Source organism: Saccostrea echinata, unplaced genomic scaffold, assembly GCF_033153115.1.
Source record: "Saccostrea echinata isolate AGI-Se365-2 ecotype Australia unplaced genomic scaffold, CSIRO_AGI_Sech_v1 ptg000054l, whole genome shotgun sequence".
Taxonomy (NCBI): domain Eukaryota; kingdom Metazoa; phylum Mollusca; class Bivalvia; order Ostreida; family Ostreidae; genus Saccostrea; species Saccostrea echinata.
In genome coordinates this window covers 14,730,534-14,751,169 of record NW_026889803.1, presented here as the reverse complement: position 1 = coordinate 14,751,169, position 20,636 = coordinate 14,730,534, and the positions used below count along the sequence as shown (strand labels likewise).

The 20,636-nt window shown below is 31.8% G+C and overlaps 2 pseudogenes; one reads left to right on the top strand and one right to left on the bottom strand.

Annotated features, from left to right (window-relative positions):
* Positions 1–1,649: 1,649 nt before the first annotated feature.
* Positions 1,650–2,886, bottom strand: LOC133204650 (uncharacterized; annotated as a pseudogene).
* Positions 2,887–2,945: 59 nt separating this feature from the next.
* On the top strand, positions 2,946–9,556 carry LOC133204648 (glucose-6-phosphate isomerase-like; annotated as a pseudogene).
* Positions 9,557–20,636: the final 11,080 nt, after the last annotated feature.

Below are 20,636 nucleotides of genomic sequence, written 5' to 3'. Positions count from 1 at the left end.
GACCAAATGATAATCATTCATAATTGTTATCTTTTTAAAAATATTTGATACATTTTTAACATATATTCTCTATTATAGTGATTGATAGTTTAGATAAAATGTTTTTAGAAACATTTTACCAAATATTTAGTCTTTATCCATTCATTTCATGATAATTTAATGACCTGGCCAATTATGAAATGTCCTGACCATTTGTAATCGTTATCATTTTATAAAAATATTGAATACATATAATGTTAATTTATAAATATTCAGGTGTAATACTTTGTAATTAAACATTTCTGACAGATAAACACAAACTTATGTGTTTGTATAACAAGGAGAGGATCTATTAAGTTGAAAAAACATGTATCCAATCCTTATATGACTAAATATTTGGTAAAAATGTTTCTAAAAACATTTTATCTAAACTATCAATCACTATAATAGAGAATATATGTTAAAAATGTATCAAATATTTTTTAAAACATTGATATAAAAACTCAGAATATTGATTTTTGGAGAATTTTATGTTGGTCAGGTCAATCAGGTCTTTAGTAGGTCAGGTCTTTAGTATGTTCCCGGAAATTGTGTATACTTGTGATTATGTATCTATTCAGCATCCACAAAAAGTCGCACCTTGGTGCAGTGATAATATTCAACCTTGAACTCTTCTGAAAATAATGCATGTAAAAATCACTCATCAAATTGTGTCTCCTTAAGAGACTTTGTACTCAAAGTTCTAAATGTTTTGAGGCTATATAAAGCAATTGATACAGTTACTTCTGCAATGAAATTATAAAGGAGGCCAATTATGGTCAACAAGATAATTGATTCGTAATAATTCAGTACAATGAGAAGCAATCATACTTATCCATGCCTCAACGCACACAAGGTACTGTACAGTTACTCAAACAATGGAAACACATCTTTTGCTTAAAAGTATTCAAATGCTGCAATGTTAGAACTATCTTTGATTTTGGTTGTTGTTTTGTTAGCCCATCGTATATATATATATGAATAGTCAAATACTTGCGACTTTTTGTCTATTTCTTGCAAAAAACATTTTTGTGAAAAACTGTATAAAAATAGCTTTAACAAGCTATTTTGAATAGCTTAATAAAGCTATATAGCTATTTCAAGCTATATACCCAGATAGCAAGCTTACATTGGTCCAATGTTGGGCCACCGTTGTCCGTTATATTGGTCCAATGTCGGAAAATAATATGGGGCCAATGTAACTTTGCTCATCGGCGCAACATTGCACCTACATGTTGGCGTTACGTTGGCCCAATGTCATACAATGATAATTCTTATGTTGGCCCAATGTAGGCCCAATGTATTTGTGCACCTACATGTTGGCGTTACGTTGGCCCAATGTCATACAAAGATGATTCCAATGTTGGCCCAATGTAGGCCCTATGTCAAGCTTTTCATGCAGTGACAGCAAAATTCATTCAACGTTGGTACAATGTTGGGCCTACATAAATTCTATTAAGGCTCTTCCAATATAAATTTACCGATTTCACAAAATTTTTGCACAGTGAGCGTAGCAGCGTGTGAAAAAGCAAAATAACTCAAGGTATCCATCCCATCAACTCATTTGATAAAATATAATATACACTGTAACATTTATCAAACGACACATTTATTTGGTTAATTATAGTGATTCATGAGTCATCCTGATCACCCTGCTCTCCTACATCCTGTCCCGCCTCTCTTGCCACCTTCTTCCTATCCTCCCTCAACTTCCTACCCCCCTCCCTGTCTGCAGCATACCGGAACCACTCCTTGGCGATATTGCTCACCTCGGCCTCTGTGGCCGAAGCGCAGAGTCTGTTTCTACGAACCCCTTCTGAAAAAAGTAAAGGTAAAAATATATAATAAAATGTATCTACTGTTCAACGTTAATCTGTCTTTCATTGTACATATAAGCACCGTTTTTGTAAGAGTATCGTCCCTTCATAAAAATCAAACACCCTGTTTTTGCACTTACTTATCAAAATTTCTTTTAGTTTTAAGGAGGAGAAGGCAAGTTTTCACCCTTTTCCTTTCCAGTTAATTTGCTTGGCCAGTTCATTTTTTATCATATAAGTCAGCAACCTTCTCACAGTCGACTTAAGGTTATCACCACCAATACCACCCAGGGCTTTGACCTGTTTAATAAGTTCACGTACATATTAAAATTAGGGGAGAGGGGACATAATAAATTAATAAATGTTTTATTTCAAAGATAAATCCAGTACAGGAAAATCTACATCTTACCATTGATAATCAAAATATTTTAATTTGTGTCTTAAAGTAGACTTTAGTTAAGAAGGAAAACGTACCAAGTTAGCAGAAAGTTCTTCATGATCATCCAGTCTGTTTTCCAGAGCTTGGATGTCATCCCTGGTGGATAGAGGAAAAAACGTGTCTTCGATTTCAGTTCCTTCCTCTCCACCAGTACTGCCAACACTGTCAATCTTTCTCAGGAGAGCATGCAGAAGTTTTGTGTTTAAACTCACTTTCACTTTGATCTCTTCTAAATGTGTAAGAAGTTGTCTTTCTAATACTAAATGATGAATAGAAATATCAGAAAATTTAATACTTTTGAAATGAAAAACACAGTTTGAGATTTTTATTCATAAAAGTAACATGAGAACTCTCTCCCCTGTTGTGTGTGTGTTATTAGAGAGATACATGTAGGAGCTTTAGGTGGCTCTATACAGTGTCTCAAATCGGAAGAATATTGTAGAAAGAATGTATTTAAATGTTTCTAAGATTAAGAAATAGCACCGTTATTAGTACCGGTATTATTGAATGAAACGGTATTTTACCGGTATTTTTGAAGTTACTATTCGGTATGGTATTGGTATCGAGTACCGGTATCCAACCCTAGTTAACTACCAGGTATCTGAGTATCATGTATCTACTTTGAGAATTCTTGATGTAATATATACTAAGGGTTACATCCAAGTAAGAAAATGTTTGACTTTACTATCTTTCTATTTGTGTCAAATAGCCAAAAGTTAGAGACAAAAGATGGAGATTTCCTTCTGGACTATTCCAAGAACTTGGTGGACAGCACAACTATGGGACTTCTGTTTAAGCTGGTGAGTAGGCAAATGGAATTCTTTGCCTATTCATATGTATACTATCATTTTTTTTTTTAAATTTCATCTAAATGTAATACTGTGGAATCTTTTTAATTTGTGTGTGTCAATGTTTTTGGGCAATCATAATATTACTGATTCATCAGGATGTAATTCCATGGGTTACTTACATATACAGAAGATTCAGTGAACTGATACGTTGACAAAGGTATCATTCAAGGGGATATAAGAGTGATCTTTGAAATTCAAGAATATTGGTTCTCCGTATACTGTGATGATTATACAAAACACTAAGACCTGTAATACTGTAATCGCTTTCATTGATTATGAAGTATGTAAGTAAATAAAGAAAAAAATTACATTGAGAATTTGTGTTTTTTTTTTATGGTTTGCAGGCTAAAGAGAGAAAAGTAAAAGAAATGAGAGCGGCAATGTTTGCTGGTGAAAAGATTAACTTCACTGAAAATAGAGCTGTTTTACATGTGGCTCTTAGAAATAAATCTAACACTCCTACAATGGTGGATGGAAAAGATGTAAGTATATAAAGCCATCATTTTACAAAATGGAAAGTAAAGGAGAAGAGTATTTTTTAGAGTCTTAAGATTTTTGCAATAAAACTATAAAAACTATTATATAAATATTGCATGTAGTTGAGTGTAACATTGAAATTTTTCACCCCAAGTCAACTGATTGTTTTTCGAGGGTTGAAAATTTTCGGTGTTACACTCAACTACATGCAATATTTATTATATTATACTAAATGTTTTATACAAATACATATAACAGTGAACCTTGCGCGCATAAATTCTGCACAGTCACTATTTTTTGGAATATCGCCCGTCGTCAAGCAATACGGACTGTTGCTACGCTGGAGGGCGTGGCTTCATCATTCAGCAGGTAATAGTGTTTTTTAACAAATGTTTCTCGATGAATCAGATTCAACTAATTTACATGAAAGTATAATATTGCGAAAGGTTTAAGGAAATTTGAAATGTAGAAAAACTTATTGATTGTTTGTTTACAGGTCATGCCTGATGTAAATGCAGTACTGACACACATGAGGGAATTCACTGATTCTGTCCAGAGAGGTAATTGGAAAGGTTACACTGGGAAATCCATCACTGATGTGGTCAATATCAGTATTGGAGGATCCGATCTGGCAAGTAACTGATAAAGATATCAAGGCAGACTTTCAGTAATATTATTAAAGTGTGGCAGACAAGCTAGCTTTGATTGCCAAAGGGAGATAGGTCAGTTTGTAGAGTACTGGCCTGTCTAGAGTTCAAGGGGCCTGGATTCATATCCTCATCAGGTTGGTCACATTTTCCCCTTCCTGTTATAAAAGAAAATTGTGTCAGAAAGGGGGATTTCAATTCATTTATTTGACAACACCATCATACATTGGCATAAAGTCATGAATACAACAAAGTTTAACATAAATAAAATCAAAAAAAAAAAAAATTATTCCAGTAAGCATATTAGTTATGTTGAAGTTTTTCTCTTCTAATATCAAAGCACTTTTTCAGAAAGTTACATACTCTTCTAGCAATTTTAATAATAATTTGAAGTAGAGAAAGAAATTTTAATACCCATACAAAATGTACCATATGTTGGTATAATTACATTTTTTTTAATTTGTATGACAGGGACCCCTAAGCATTAAAGCCATACAAGACAGACCCAAATGTCCATTTTGTCTCCAACATAGATGGCACACACATGGCTGAAACTCTGAAAAAGCTGAATCCTGAATCTACACTATTCATCATTGCTTCCAAGTTAAAAAAAAAAATATCCATCGCAGTCTTCATATAAGGTTTTATTTAATACAGGATTGTTTATTTGCTATTACAATGTGTTGTTTTCCTCATTACTTCAAAATTTATCCATTTATGACTACATGGTTATGTATATGCTTGTGATAGGTTCTGCAAAGATATATACAAATTTGTGTCTCATTAGACACCAAGTATGACTTTGTACTTTATTTTATTTACAGACATTCACAACACAAGAAACGATCACCGATGCTCAGTCTGCCAAGGCCTGGTTATTGGAGGCAGCAAAACAGGTGAACATAGAGTACACACATAGTGGATTCCAGTCATTCCACATAATCTGATATTCCAGTCATTCCACATAATCCGATATTCCAGTCATTCTACATAATCTGATATTGGTTAAACTTGTTATTCTTGTAATATGATGTTGTTTTTACTTTGAATACATCCAAAAATGGGGAACAGCTGGTAAAATATGTTTTTATATATTTACATGATAGTGCCATTGCCAAGCACTTTGTTGCTCTGTCTACAAATGCAGTAAGTGGTTGCTCTTTGAATTTTGTTTGTGTTACATGTGTAATAGATTAGATACAGTGTACATACATATAATTTCAATAAAATACATATTAATCAAATTGAAAGAAAGTAAATATACACATACTGAAAACAGCTTCTGTTATATTACTGATGAAAAAAAGATATACCATATGTAACATGAAAATTGTTTAATTTGGGTTTATATACCAATGTTTTGCAGACAAAGGTGAAAGAATTTGGAATAGATGAAAAAAATATGTTTGGATTTTGGGATGTAAGTATTAACAGTTTACTTAATTTTTTCTCTCTTGATCTCTCTGAATTTATAAAGATAAATTCAAGTGAAGAAAATTGAGATACATGTTGTTAATATTATAAATGTGTTACAACTATATTAAACAGTGGGTAGGTGGTCGATATTCCCTCTGGTCAGCTATCGGACTGTCCATTGCACTCTACATTGGTAAGTCATATCTCACATTGATGTTAATTTTCTTTTTACAATAGAAATATACCTTCTGTGTCAATTTGTTCTTTACTTCACTACACTTAGGAATGGACAACTTTGAGGATTTGCAGGCTGGGGGCACTTCATGGACAATCATTTTGTCAGTGCTCCATTAGAATCAAATGTAAGCTCCTTCGTTATGTGTAAGTCAATTTTAAGTTCCAGGGTCTACATTACTGTGTAATGTGTGTTATCACATTATTACACTTTGATTTCTTCAGATTCCTGTGATCTTGGCACTGATCGGGGTTTGGTACAACAATTTCTTTGGAGCAAGAAACACAAACATTGCTACCATATGATCAAGTAGGCCAATAATATATTTTACTTGGATTTAATTGGAATGGAATACTTCTTAAGCTCACCAATACAAGATCAAGATGAGTTTATGCTATACTCTAAGCATCACCATCCCACGTCAAAGTTGTCAGAGCAGGTCCACTTCCTAAGTAACTAAATGTATATGACCTACCTGGGTCAAACCTGCATTGATGATGCATCTAGAGATACAAACTGCTTTTGTTGAGATGCTGCAAGTGAAATGTATTTTTAGTTGTATAATCGAAGGTCTATGTAATGATTAACAATTTGAATTTTCATGTAACTAATGGATCTTAATTACTGCACTGTTATTTGGTATGAGGCATTGCCTTACTTGTAGATAACATTAGTTAGAGTTTCAAGCTTTGAATTCTTTGATACATATCTTAATAATTGAATGAAAATAACTGTTTTAAAGATCTTTTGAATTGTACCTCTTTTAGCAAAGATATTGGGCTGAAAATTTGTAAGTGCTGTATACACACTGATAACTAAATGGCATCTCTTGCAGTATATGCACAGATTTGCAGCATACTTCCAGCAGGGGGATATGGAGAGTAATGGGAAATACATAACTAGGAGTGGACAGAAATGTAATTATAAAACAGGACCTATCATCTGGGGAGAGCCTGGAACAAATGGACAGCATGCATTTTACCAACTCATCCATCAAGGTCAGAGGTCAATCATTTAATTAGTAGGTCTTGCTTGTTTTTCTACATAAACATTAAAATTTTTAATTTGTTTCCAGTGAAGTTTTTGTAACACTGTTTTTTCTCTCTGCAGGAACAAGGTTAATTCCATGTGACTTTTTAATGCCTGTGAAAACCCAAAATCCAATTCAGAATGGACTACATCATGAGGTAAATATCTTCTCTTTTTTTCCATTCATGTCTGTAATTTTTAAAGGTTTTCAAAACTATTACTTAAAAAAAAGCTATTGAAGTAAATTTAATATTCTTTATTATGAAGGCAATCAGAGAAATTGTATCATATACTTGAGACAGAAGTATATCTGAAGTGTTGTATATACTTGAATTTTATTAAGAAAACTCCTGTGCTTCAGAACTTGACATCATCCATAATTATCACAACAGAACACATAAAGAACACCAAGAGAATGTGATTGAATAGGAAAACCTCAACTCTTTTTTTTGAATTTGAGTTTCCCCCCATCCCAGATTTCATGGGATAAATTATTAAAATTCCAAAAATATAATTTCTTTAATTTGATTGATTGATATTCAATCATTTGATTGTAATGTAGGTTCACAATGAAAGCAAGTGGGGGGATTGTTGGTAGTTCAGTAATTAAGCTGGGCTATGACAAAAAATTTTAAGAGCTCTAATAATTGTTCAAAAAAAAAAACATTACATAAATATGTTTATGAATATTAAATTCCAGACCATGAATTGATCTGAATATACAGTAAAACTCAATTATAAAGAGCTTGCTTAAAAGGAAATCTTGGTTATAATGAATTTGTTACAAATCCAGTAGAAGACTTTCACTATGTGCATTATACGGATATAAAGAATCTTGGTTATACCGAAAGTAAATTTGAGGTCCCAGTGACTTCCTTGCAACCGAGTTTTACTGTAAAACACTCTGCTTAACGGAATAATAGGCAAATTGAAAAACTGTTAACATTTAATGATCAAACTCACCTTTCTCTTAATACGTTCCAGATTTTGACAGCTAACTTCCTGGCTCAGACTGAGGCTCTGATGAAGGGGAAGATGGTGGATGAAGCTAGAGAGGAACTCGTGAAGTCGGGAATGTCACAGACTGACATTGATCATATTCTTCCTCACAAGGTCAGCAAATAAATAGGTCACCTCTTCAACTGAAGTACATGAGTTGTGAATCCTGTCTAATCCAACATGCACTGGGAGACAAATTTTGTGTTGGAATAGATTAGATTACCCAGTGTAAAGAAAAATGGGAATGAAAATGAATGTTGGAATTCACAGTGAAACGGATTGCACAGGTGTTGGATTAGACAGTTTTCACTGGATTAGACATCATGAAATCAACATGTTGAAAAAACTTTTCTACATGTATATAATGTATGGTCAATTTAAAACCTAAAACAATTTCTTTTCCAGGTCTTTGAGGGTAACAGACCAAGCAACTCCATTCTATTCCAAAAACTTACTCCATTCACACTAGGTCTTCTCATTGGTAAGTCACATGTATTTTACTAGTACTAAGTCAGGTGTATTTTAAACTAATAATTTTAGACATATAATTATTTTAGAATTTGAATTCCAGAATGCTATGAAATTTTTTAAAGAACAAAGAACATGTACATGTATGATAAGGATCAAAATTGGCTCCTTAATCAAAACATGGCTTTGAAATTGGGATAGTTGGTAAAACTTAAAAATTAATTAATGCCTGGTTCAGAAACATTGTTCAGTTTAATTAAAAGCACTTACAAAAGCCACTAAAAGTTGAAAGATTAGAATTATTGTCAATTTTTAATTTGCATTAATTTTCAAACTTCAGACACATTGCACTTTTGTAATCATAGAGTGCATGAGACTCAGAGGTTATGTCTGATTCTTGCAAACAGATGTGTCTGACCCTAGGCCATAAAATGCATATTTTTTTTCTACTTGAGTCTAGGCTTCAGAAGTTCTTTACATTCTGTGATTTTTGAGGCAAAGTACATACATATTTAAAAATTCATGAAAATCTAGAAATATTCAAATATTCGAAAAATTGGTGAAGTTTATTTTCCTGTGGATTTTGGCATTTGATTTACAAATGGACATCACAGGGTTGTTTGATTTTTGAATTATTGTACATTCTTTCCAATGTCACCCAACGGGTTAAACTGTCTTTTACCAAATATACCTTGTTCTATGTATATTTTTCAATAATGTTTCATAATTTTTTTTCCCTCTAGCAATGTATGAACACAAGATCTTCGTCCAGGGAACTATTTGGGATATCAACTCATATGATCAGTGGGGGTAAGTTATTAGTATTTTCATATTCTAAACACTATGTTGAAATGGATCTCAAAAAAAAAAATCTGAAACCAAGCATGGAGTTGAAAATTTAATTTGAATGCTTTTATTTATATGCACCCATCATACTTTTGTGTATGTGTAGCAAATTTTTTTTTCTGAAATAATAGTATACATTTTTTTTTTTGGTTATTGTAGTGTTGAATTAGGAAAACAGCTGGCAAAAGTAATTCAGCCTGAGTTGAGAGGAAAAGATACAGTTTCAAGTCATGATGGCTCCACAAATGGACTTATCAACTTCATCAAGGCACACATGTGATCATCAGACTTCAAAACTTTTAAACAAAGACATAATATACATGTAGCTCTTTTATTAGCATTATTTACAATTTTTAAATACCTTGATCTGAAATTTTCTGCCATTTGACAGAGGAATACACAGTGGGCTATCATTGGTGCTTAGCATAGAGACATGCAGAAGTAATGAGTCATAGAATAAATTAAGGTTTAGTGTGCATTTAAAGTATTGATTTATCTATTGTTGGATTGTGATCACTTTGAATGGTTATTGAGAATGATTTTCAGAAGTATATGCTGTGTTGACAACCTATTGCTGAATTTTATTATGATGAATTTACTGCATGTACTTGTCAAAGTTTTTTTGAGCTTAGATTTAAAGAATTGACGTAATTGGACAAAAAGTAATTTTGGGGGAGTTTATTGTTTCCTATTTCTTTCATATTAAAACTTTTCAAACCAAAATTGAAAAAAAAATAATGTAAAATAACAATCAAAAAGCCAATTTCTTTCACATATACAAGAGAAGAAAATCAATCAAGGTTTAGATCTGATCATTTATATCCCTTACGCGATTTTGAAGCATAAAAAAACTAATTTCTTTTAATTATGTATTTTAGAAAGTCTTTTAGGATGTAGTAATATTTCCTTTTTTCAATAAATGTTTTACTAATAAAAATTCTGAAACTTTTTTATGCAATTGCCTATTCTATTGCCACTTCAGGAATTTTAACTAAAATGCATGTACAGTATGATGATAAAGTGAAAAATATGTTATGATTAATTGAATTGTTTCAAAAAATTTCAGTAAGGTTGTCATTATTTTTTTAATTCACCCAAATATCGTATAGGTACCTAGAATGTTGAAAATAACCCAGAAAAACTCAATATATACACCTTTTTTTCAAAGAAACAATTTTCTCTGAGTCCTAAAAATATTTTTCACTAGTATTTAGTGCTTCCTTCAGGTGAATATGTACAGATTTTACTTTTGCAAGTATTTAAGGATGTACAACACACCTACCCCAAAAATTTCCTGTCGTTTAATTTTCGCTATTTTTGTATATCTTATACATGACCATATCTACTATGTGTATGTACATTTTGGTCAAAATCGTTCGAGCCGAATTTGGACAGGAAGTTCCTAAAGTTACCCCCCTTTGGCTGATCACGAGTACAAAAAAAAATTCAACAAACTAACTATAAAATCCCTTATTTTAAAATATTTAAGGTTAGCCTAGCTGTCAAAATTTGCTGAATCGTTCGTTTAACTATTAAACACATAAACAAAGTGAATTTGTAGAGGTACACTTCGAGAAAAACGATTTTGAAGAATTTAAACTGAAAACTATGGTTCATTTTTGCATTGAAAAATGCGTGATTTTCAAATGAAATATTTTTTTATGAAAAAATCTGTCGTCTAATTTTGAAAAAAATTATTACTTATTGTAAGTGATGATCAAAATGTTCTTGATAATTTTTTGAAAATTTTTTAAACGACGCGTTTTGAATTTATAGCGGAAAATCTACCCTCCCCCTCTCTCCGCAAGTTACATTTCTCACAGCGTCTTTCAGACTTGGGACGAAGACAATGCTATGATTCTACAAATACAAATAAAAATTCCTAGCTGGAAAGTATATTTTACTTAAAAAATGTAATGTACATTATATTTATCACAAATATAAAACTTTACATCTGCATTTAAATGAAGATGAATAAGCAATTTCTGCAATTCTGAGACCCCCCCCCTCCCCTCCATTCTTCTCTGCAATGCAGCACATTCGATCTTGAAAAAAAAAAAACATCGGTTACGTCTGCATGATAAATATAATTGGCATATTGAACTCCTAAAGTAATGTCCTTCATTCGTGTATACAGATTAGATATTGACTACTGATATTTTTTGTTATTCTAAATACTTTTTTTTTTTTGTATTTATATTTAGTAAAACCATTTTTCTAAGGATTTTATGACCACGTGCCCGGTTTGGAGTTCATGCACACAGGTGCAGTTTCAAACCTTTATATGACCTACTTGCATTGAATATTATTTTTTAAGTGAACCAACAGTGGTGTATGTACAACTCTCTTGTGATGAAAATGGAATATATGTGCATTTAGGTTTTAAATTATTTCTGTTTTCAAACGAGAGGGGTGGCCCCCGCCCCCGGATATTGTATCCTCCTGTTGTTTCAATGAATGGAAATGAAGTATTCGTCCATGTTAACTTCAATCGTACCAAATTGTAAATTATTTATCAGTATTAAAATTATTCATGTTAATCATCTACAATGGTATCATCTACATTGGTATCAATCGTTTTGTTTTTATTCGAGGAAATGCGAACTGATACTGTTTACAGTAAAAGATTTTCTCAGTGGGATGCAACCGTTGTATTAATTTCAGTAAATAATTTTAAACTGTTGATACTTTGGATTTTAGTTCTTGTGTTCCTTGCAACACACTGTAAAATCTTTAATGTATCTGTGTATTTGTGAGGGAAAAACTCATAATTCTTCGGAAAACAGGAGGAATAACTCAGCTAAGGGGAGGAAAGACATACACCTCCACATTTTTAGAGTTGTTTCTCTTTGATCAGTGACCTTCTGAAAACGGGTACTCTTTTCCATTTTTTTTTTAAAGAAAAGAAAAAGAAAATGTTTATTTTCGTAATATGATAATATTTAAACATACATGTACCGGTAATATTTATTCTCAATGTTATGCTGCCGATTGGCGATTGTAACGGGAAAAAGCAATGTAGAGTACCATTAACATTTTTAGATTTAAAAAATGCCTTAGTGTATATCATAAATACAATATTAAAGAATTAACTAAATTTAAATTAAAGAAGTTTAGGGAACCTGTCCTTTTTTTTCTTTTTTTATGGAGGGGGGGGGATTTATTGCAATTGCGCAAATGATCAAGGATAGGATTTGGTATTCCTAAAGAAACCACAATAAAAAACCTCTATTCTATTTTTTTTTTTACATTAATTACATCGGGATCGTATCGCTCGTCATTTTGACGCTTCGTAATGAACGTCAAATTTAACGTCATTTTAAACGTTTTATTGAAATCGCAAGAGTTATCTCCCCCAGTGTGTTGTACGTCTTTAAAACATATATTTAACTTAAATATGATAAACACTAGTGCATTGTATTATACTCAAAAATATAAAGATGCACGTATAATGACATATGCATTGACTTTGTGTTCCGTTTAAAATGTTTTTCAAAACTCTTTAATTATAAAAATACCATTGTAATTTCCATTTTTTTTTAACCTCATATCAATCATTAACATGTTATGCAATACTCTCTCTCTCTCTCTCTCTCTCTCTCTCTCTCTATGTGCGAATACTTTAGGCAACTGTTGCTTTAAGCTTCAATGCCTTTGCATGAAGCCCATAGCCATCTGAAATGTCCAGAAGTTCTAATGAATGTTAGAAGCAACATCATGCAAGTTCTGAAACGACTAAAATTAAATTTCAATTTTCAGTACCACCATTAATCTGAAGATCCGTAAGTTTGTAGAATTGCCATTGAAATTTCTATAAAGGACATGTAAACTGTGTTTATTGCTTCGGATAAAGAAAAAGTTTTTTTTAAATAGAAATAAAGGAGAAAATATTCAGCGGATGTAAATGATATTATGTAAACTTTAAAAAATCGAGAATGTTTATCGTATTCCCTATTGTATATTTACATTCTTTCCTAGCATTTCTTTTTCCAGTTTATTGATTAGTTTTTCTCGAGATTTTTCCCAACTGATTAAATCATTTCTCTTTAAATGCGTAATGAAAACATATATGAATTTGTCAGTAGCATTAACTTATATACTTAGAAATCTCCTATGCACCCTGTACTACAGAAAAAAGCATTTATTGGTTGTGAGAAAGAAATCAATGTTATAGTTACCCAGTTTTTTCACATTAAGTGAATCAAAAGCAGCAAAAATGTTCAGCATTGGCATTCATTTTCTTCATATAAGGAAAGAAGCGATGCTTGGATACATCTACGTGTGTTATTAAGCCTGAATAAATAAGATTTCATGGATGAAATCTTTATTCTGACGTCACTGGAGTTATCTATAATTATAAGAACTCCAATCGTCCAAGAAGAAAGGGTCTTAAGTAAACATAGCACGGAAATCTACAATAAAATGTATTAAAGAGCTGCTGTTTTACTTACTGGCAATATAGTCATAAATGTTTCGGTATTTTTGATATTCCGAACATTGTTTTGACTTGATTCTACTAATGATTGTTCTTTGCCTAGAGAATGCATTGTTATTAAACCCCAAAAAGAAAGCAAAAAGCTGTAAAAGACTGAGAATTACAATGTTTTGTTTTAACATCCTTTATGGGTAACATATAGCTTTCGTAAATAATCTCAGTATAGAATATATAGAATAGTTTTACTCTGTCTTTGGACGCAATATCAGAAAAGCTTAACTAAGTAGGCTTAGACAACTGTGATAATGTCTGTTTCAACAATGAAAATGTTTTTAGTGACCGTACAGATAGAAAAGAAGCATTTGGGGAATATGTCGATAAACTTGTTTCTAGTACCCTTTTGAAATTAAATTTCACTTACATAAATGGTGCTACATCAGACTTGGGGTGAATTACATTGTAAATTAATGCATTATATTTCCATTACTTCTAGAATTTGGGCATTAAATTACCATTACCATTAATCTGTATTTTAAAAGTAACGGATTACATTACCATTTCTTTAGTATAGTAATGCATAACCATTTCCATTACTTTGTTGGTTTAATACGTAAAATTTATGCAACTATTTTATTCAAGAGTCAAAATTTCAATTTTTTCATAAAAACTAAATGTGACGAATGTTGATTCAATTTTGATTATCAAGTAATATTATTTTCACACTGTAAAAAACTTATAATTCTTAAGTTTATCCATAAGAAGAAACAGTTCACATTACATAAAATCTCATACAGTATGCATTTTTTTGTGTAATTATCAAAAACTTTTAAGACTCTTTTCCTCCCTCCCCCTACCAAGTTCAAGAGGTTGGACAGAGTCTACATGGAGGGGGCTAAAATAGACTTTGCCTGCTGCCCAATCCCATTCACTTTTTGTGAATAAAATTATGTATATTAAATTAAAAAAAAAAACAGTGTCTACATTTTACTCTAAAAGTAGCACGTCTGTCTTCCATTTATTTTCGTTCAAGAGATTTGTCACGGTCAGCTCTAACTAGACCAACTCAATTAGTGATTCATCAACACAGCCAAGAACAGAAAGGGATAAGTATGTTGAGCACTTCGCAAAACAATATATTGTTTAGATTGTTACATAATCCTACAGGCATTATGTTTTTTGTTGACACAGTCACCCCTACCAATGTTATTGTTATTTAAATTTACATCACGTGGTTTTTCTTGAACTAGTCAAAGGTCATTAGGTTCGCAGTGAAAGAAAACCTTCACACCTATAGTCTGTTTTCTGTATAAAACTCATGACATACCAGTTTCGAGTAATACGGCAGACCTTTACATATATAACTATATAAACAATTTCACCCAGTTTCCGAAACAGATCCACGCAAAAGTCATTGTCAGCATTAACAATATACCAAATCAGGGCCCTTTCAGGCATCACAAACAACAAGTATGATTTCTACAATTACAAACAGTACAGACAATTTATGTGTATACTAAATAATAATCTACAGTACATGTATTTGTATATTGTACAATTTGACACTGTATATGTAAGTAATGTTGATAAATGATATAGTACTACCGTGTACCCTAATGCAAAGTGGGGAGATTTTACAGTCCTCGCATTGCAAAAGATACCACGTGGCAATGCAAAAGTACTAACTATTACAATACATGAAGTGTCAATTTTTGTATGTATTATTATTACATATATTTACATGTACTATATATTTAAAGAAAATGTTGCAATGTGACTTTATATGCATAATATTTTAAATGGCTTGTCTAGCTAGTTCACATACAGTAAAAAGCACTTCAATATTTTCACAGTTTAGAACCCACAACAACTTATTTTCATTATTTAAATGAGCAAAATTGATACAGTGTGTTTGTATAATATTCATCATATTCTCTCTTTCTGTAACATAATTCAAACAATCAAAAAGTATGTGTTTTTCATCTTCAATAACATTCATTGAGCATTTAGTACAAAGTCTTTGATCTCTAGGAATGCCCAAATAACGACCTCTTTCTATTTGTAAATTGTGAGAAGATGTACGCAAACTACATATTACTTTCCTTTGTTCAAATGGTAGGCAAAGTAAATATTTTTCAAGTCCAAAATTTGTTTTGATCTTAACATAAGTATCCAGTTTACCTTCTTGTGACAATCTTATTAAGTTCCACTCATTCATGTAATATGCAAATAAGAATTTTTTGCATGTAGTCTTGAAAGTTTGCAATTTGTTAAAAAAAGTATCCTTATTAAAATTTAATATTTCTGCAATTTTACTCAATGTTCCATACCAGGATGGTATACTGTTACTCCAGTTAATCTTACTTTGAGAGTATGCTGCTCTCAATAATGGAAATGACATGTCTGGACATTCTAATCTATGGACATAATTCAAAATACTTTAAATAATATCAAAATGAAGAGGCAGTCTACCGAGCTCAGATAATGAGGAGAAGTTTGCACTTTTTCTATGCAATCCTAATATATTCTTACAAAATTTTATGTGTAGATTCTCACACTTTAACTTATAAAAAATGTCATACACCGAGAGTTTGCAGGTTTTAAGGAAAATACTAGGTCGATTGATGTTCCCCCATATTTCACATCCATAAAGCAAAAACATGAAGGGATGTTTTAACACTGGGTTTCAAAGACAAAAAATCTTTTTGCAGTTTATAAAATGCTTTCAAAGTTTTTTTTATAGAGGTCTTCCTGAGCATATGAGAAGGTTCCAGAGGCACTAAAGAGTACCCCCAAATATCTATAAGAAGACACAGATTCTAATATCTGATCAAATAGCTTAAATTCTTTTTTTATCAAACGGCCTGCTTTATTAAATATGAGAATTTTGGTTTTTGTTACATTCACTTCCAGACACCAGTCATTACAAAAGGACTGTAGCTTATGCAATTTAGATTGAAGACCTACTGCTGTCTGAGATAACAATATCACATCATCAGCATACATAAGACAGTTAACTACCTTATCATTAGTAAGATGGGATTAGGGGTGTCTTGAAGATACTCTGGTATAGATCATTGATAAAAATTTTAAATAAGGTAGGGCTCAGATTATCGCCCTGTTTTACCCCTAGTTTGACGTCAAAGAATTCTGTGTGAGAATTTTTCATTTTAATACAAGATTTGCTTTGACTATATATACTTTTGATCAGATCATAAAACTTTGTTCCAATACATAATCTTAATAGTTTGTATTTTAAGCCAGAATGAATTACAGTATCATAAGCTTTACGAAAGTCAACAAAACATGCATATATCCTTCCTTCTTTGGTATGACAATAAGTCTCAATTATATTTCTTAATATAAACATATGATCTGAAGTTCTTGCTGATCTAGTAAACCCAAGCTGACAGTCACTTATCACATTGTGTTTAGAAAGAAATGTATCCAATCTTAGATTCAGAATACTATTGAAGAGTTTCCCTATTGTATTTGTAATAGTAATTCCGCGATAGTTGTTTGGGTCATTTGTGTTTCCAGATTTATGAAGAACTGTTACAAGTCCATCAGTCCACTGATTGGGATATTTTCCATTAACTAGGCAACAATTAAACAATTTCTTTAGACTGGCCAATAATGAATTTTGCCCATATTTTAACATACTATTTGAAATTCTGTCAAGACCGGGTGTTTTGTTACATTTGAGTCCACTGATTGCTTTTGATATTTCAGATTCAGAGATTTGAAAATCTAACTCATTAAAACATGTCCGAGCCTCTAATTGACAAACTTGCTTTTCTAAAAAAGCAATCCTTTGTTTAAATGAATCTTTGACAGTATTCAAAGTTAAAAAATGTGTCAACCAGGATGATGCAGATATTGCATTCCCATTATCTATTGATTTTTTGTTAGAAATGTCCCTAATAAGATTCCAGTATTCTTGAGGATTGTTTTGGTGTAGTTCATCTATTTTCTGAAGCATGTTGCTTTTAAACTGCTTGCACTTAAACTTTCTGAGTTTAGCATAATTTTTACGTAGTTTAAAAAAATAACCTCTAACCAAAGGGTCTTTTGGGTGTTTTGCAAAGATTTTTGCATACTCCATTAGATTTTTTTTTTGTATACCAATATACATGTATATATACTTCATCTGACTTTCAGCATTCTATTCATTTGCATTTTCTACCGTAATGAATATTATTTAATTCCTTGAGAAATATACATCAAACTTAATATACATGTTACGAATTTATACAAGATTTTTCTCGTCTAATAAAACGGTTCCAATATCCCCTTCCAGGCACGGGGGGGGGGGGGGGGGGGGACTTGGAGATCCCTGGGATTTTCAGAGCTATTTAAAATTTAATGAATTATATAAAGTAACTTTAATGACTAGGATCCTCCTTGGAACCATGGCCCCCTACACATGACATGTTGGTTAGACGTGATTCACATGGAGGAAATTAAAGCACTTTGTTCACGCAGGAGGGGGGGGGGGTATTGGAGATCCCTGGATTTTCAAGGCTATATATGAAATTATATGAATTTTAAAGTTAATGTAACTTAAATGACTAGGATCCTCCTTGAAACCATGGTCCCCATACACATGGCAAGTTGGTTAGAAAAGTCATTAACATGGAGGTAGTTCACACTGGAGGGGGGGGGGGGGGGGGGGGGGGCTGGGAGCTCCCTGGGATGTTCAAAACTATATATGAAATTTAATGAATTATAAAGTATGTATAACTTCAATGACTTGGATCCTCCATGGCAAGTTGGTTAGAAAAGTCATAAACATGGAGGAAATTAAGCATCTTATTCATGAGAAGTCCCCCCCCCCCATTTCCAATATTTTTTTTTCATCTTTTTCCCCCTTGTCTTTAGGGCTTTATAAATTTCCAGGGCATCCAGGTTTTTTATGGAAGGCATGGATGGATCCAGGACTAGGGGGTTCAAGGTACATACCCACACTTCCTGGGAAGAATTATAAAGCTGTAAAAATAGGGAGTAAAAAAATGAAGTATGAAAATGCCAAAAAAAATCTTTTTTTTTAATTGGCAAACTTTATGGTTTTTTTAGAGAGATCGAGAAGGGGAAAGGTCTTTAGAACCCATACAAGCCTTTTCTGGATTTCCAAAATGAACTTGTCAATTCAGTGGTCTATCTTTGAATTTGAATATTGGTATTTCTAATGAAAAAAGTATCAAATGAACATTTTGGCAAGAAAAAAAATTTATACCGAAGGAATGGTAGCCTGAAAGTAAAATATTTTCTGCAAGACACACAAAACAGCTTTAAATCTGGAGGGCTGGGGTTCTTGGGTTTTGCAATAAATTACCATACCATTCTAGCCTCCCCCTTTTAAATCTGGCTGTTATATGTAGGTGTCAGTTGATCAAATTGATCCATGATCCTAATCATATCTTTCTGAGTATATCAAAATACCCCCCTCCCTCATGTCAAGGTGAGCAAAATTCTTCACATTTCTATTAAAAAGAATCTTATTGTGCTTTTACCATAGAACTAAGGGCTGTTTAAAGTTAAAAATCTAGAATATATGCATGTAGGGTTCATTCTACAACCATTAAAATGAGGTCATACTTGGGAAAAGATCCAAGAAGATGTTTTCTAAATATTACCATGCATATATATTTTTTCTACCCATTTTCCCCACTCTGTGAAATATTCTGAACCCAGTGCCAAACACTGACCACAGCTCCAATGAACAGGGTTCAATATACATGTATATGATGATATAAAAATGATTACTGTTTAATAATGGCATAGTTTATTTCAACATAACTTAATACTTGAAAGTAATATAGATGCTTTACACAACAAGGACAGTAAACATAAATAAATTTAAGTTTTTTAAAAGCTTTTAGCATAACAGTCATACATGTCATTTACACTAAAAGATACATGTATTTAAAAATTTTCCACTGTAAACCAGGGAAATAACTCTGGGAAGATCAATAATTTGTGTAGAATACATAATAATATATGTCTTGATGTCTTGATAGTAGCAATTTCATTTGTGATATAAACATGTATTTAGGACATATACTATGCTTGAATTAAAATCAACAGAGTTTAAAACAAATTTTAAACCTTTCCCACTTTCTGAAATAATGTTTACAGAAAACGCACTACAAATCTATCAATGATTAAGGGAGATAATTCAATAAAAAGCAATATGGGCTGCAATCTTCATGTTAAAAATTTCTTTTTTGTTGTAAGATTATAGTTTATTACTACAGTACAGAAAAAAGAGATGACTATTAACTTCTATTATATATATTTACATTGAAAGGACTTCTGGGAAGTTCTGGTCTGGTTGAAAAAAAAATTACATTGCTAGGCCTGTACAAAAAAATTGATTCCTATATAACATCTATATACTTTTGATGAATTAAAATAAATTTTCTTTGAATAAAATTTGTTATACTTTTATATTACCATTATTTTTAATCTTACTGATCATAAAAGCTACATGCAAATTAATGATAATTCCATATTTTAAAATCGTAGTAAAATTCTTTAAAAATACCTCATATTGCTTATGCACTTGTAAAATTATTTTAATTATGTTTGCTGATGGTAAAGACATACAGTACTAAATCAGGCAAATAGATTTAAAATCCAGAATTAAAATGTGCCACTCCTTCTTATGAAAGTTTTTGATTTTTTTGACTGTCACAGTAGTTAATTAAGGTGCATTAATGAAAAATAAAAATATCACATGATGTTTTCTATTAACAAGAAGCAAATGAAGAAATAGTAATGATATGAAAAAATAGATAACCGGAACAATAAATAAACTTCCTGAGATTAATCAAGTAACCCCCTTTACTATCCTCATATGCTAGCAGGGTACTAAAAACCATGTACTAGGTAATAGCTATTACAATACATGTACAATTGTACATTCAATGAGAGGGCACAAAAACCCAAAACATTGCAAA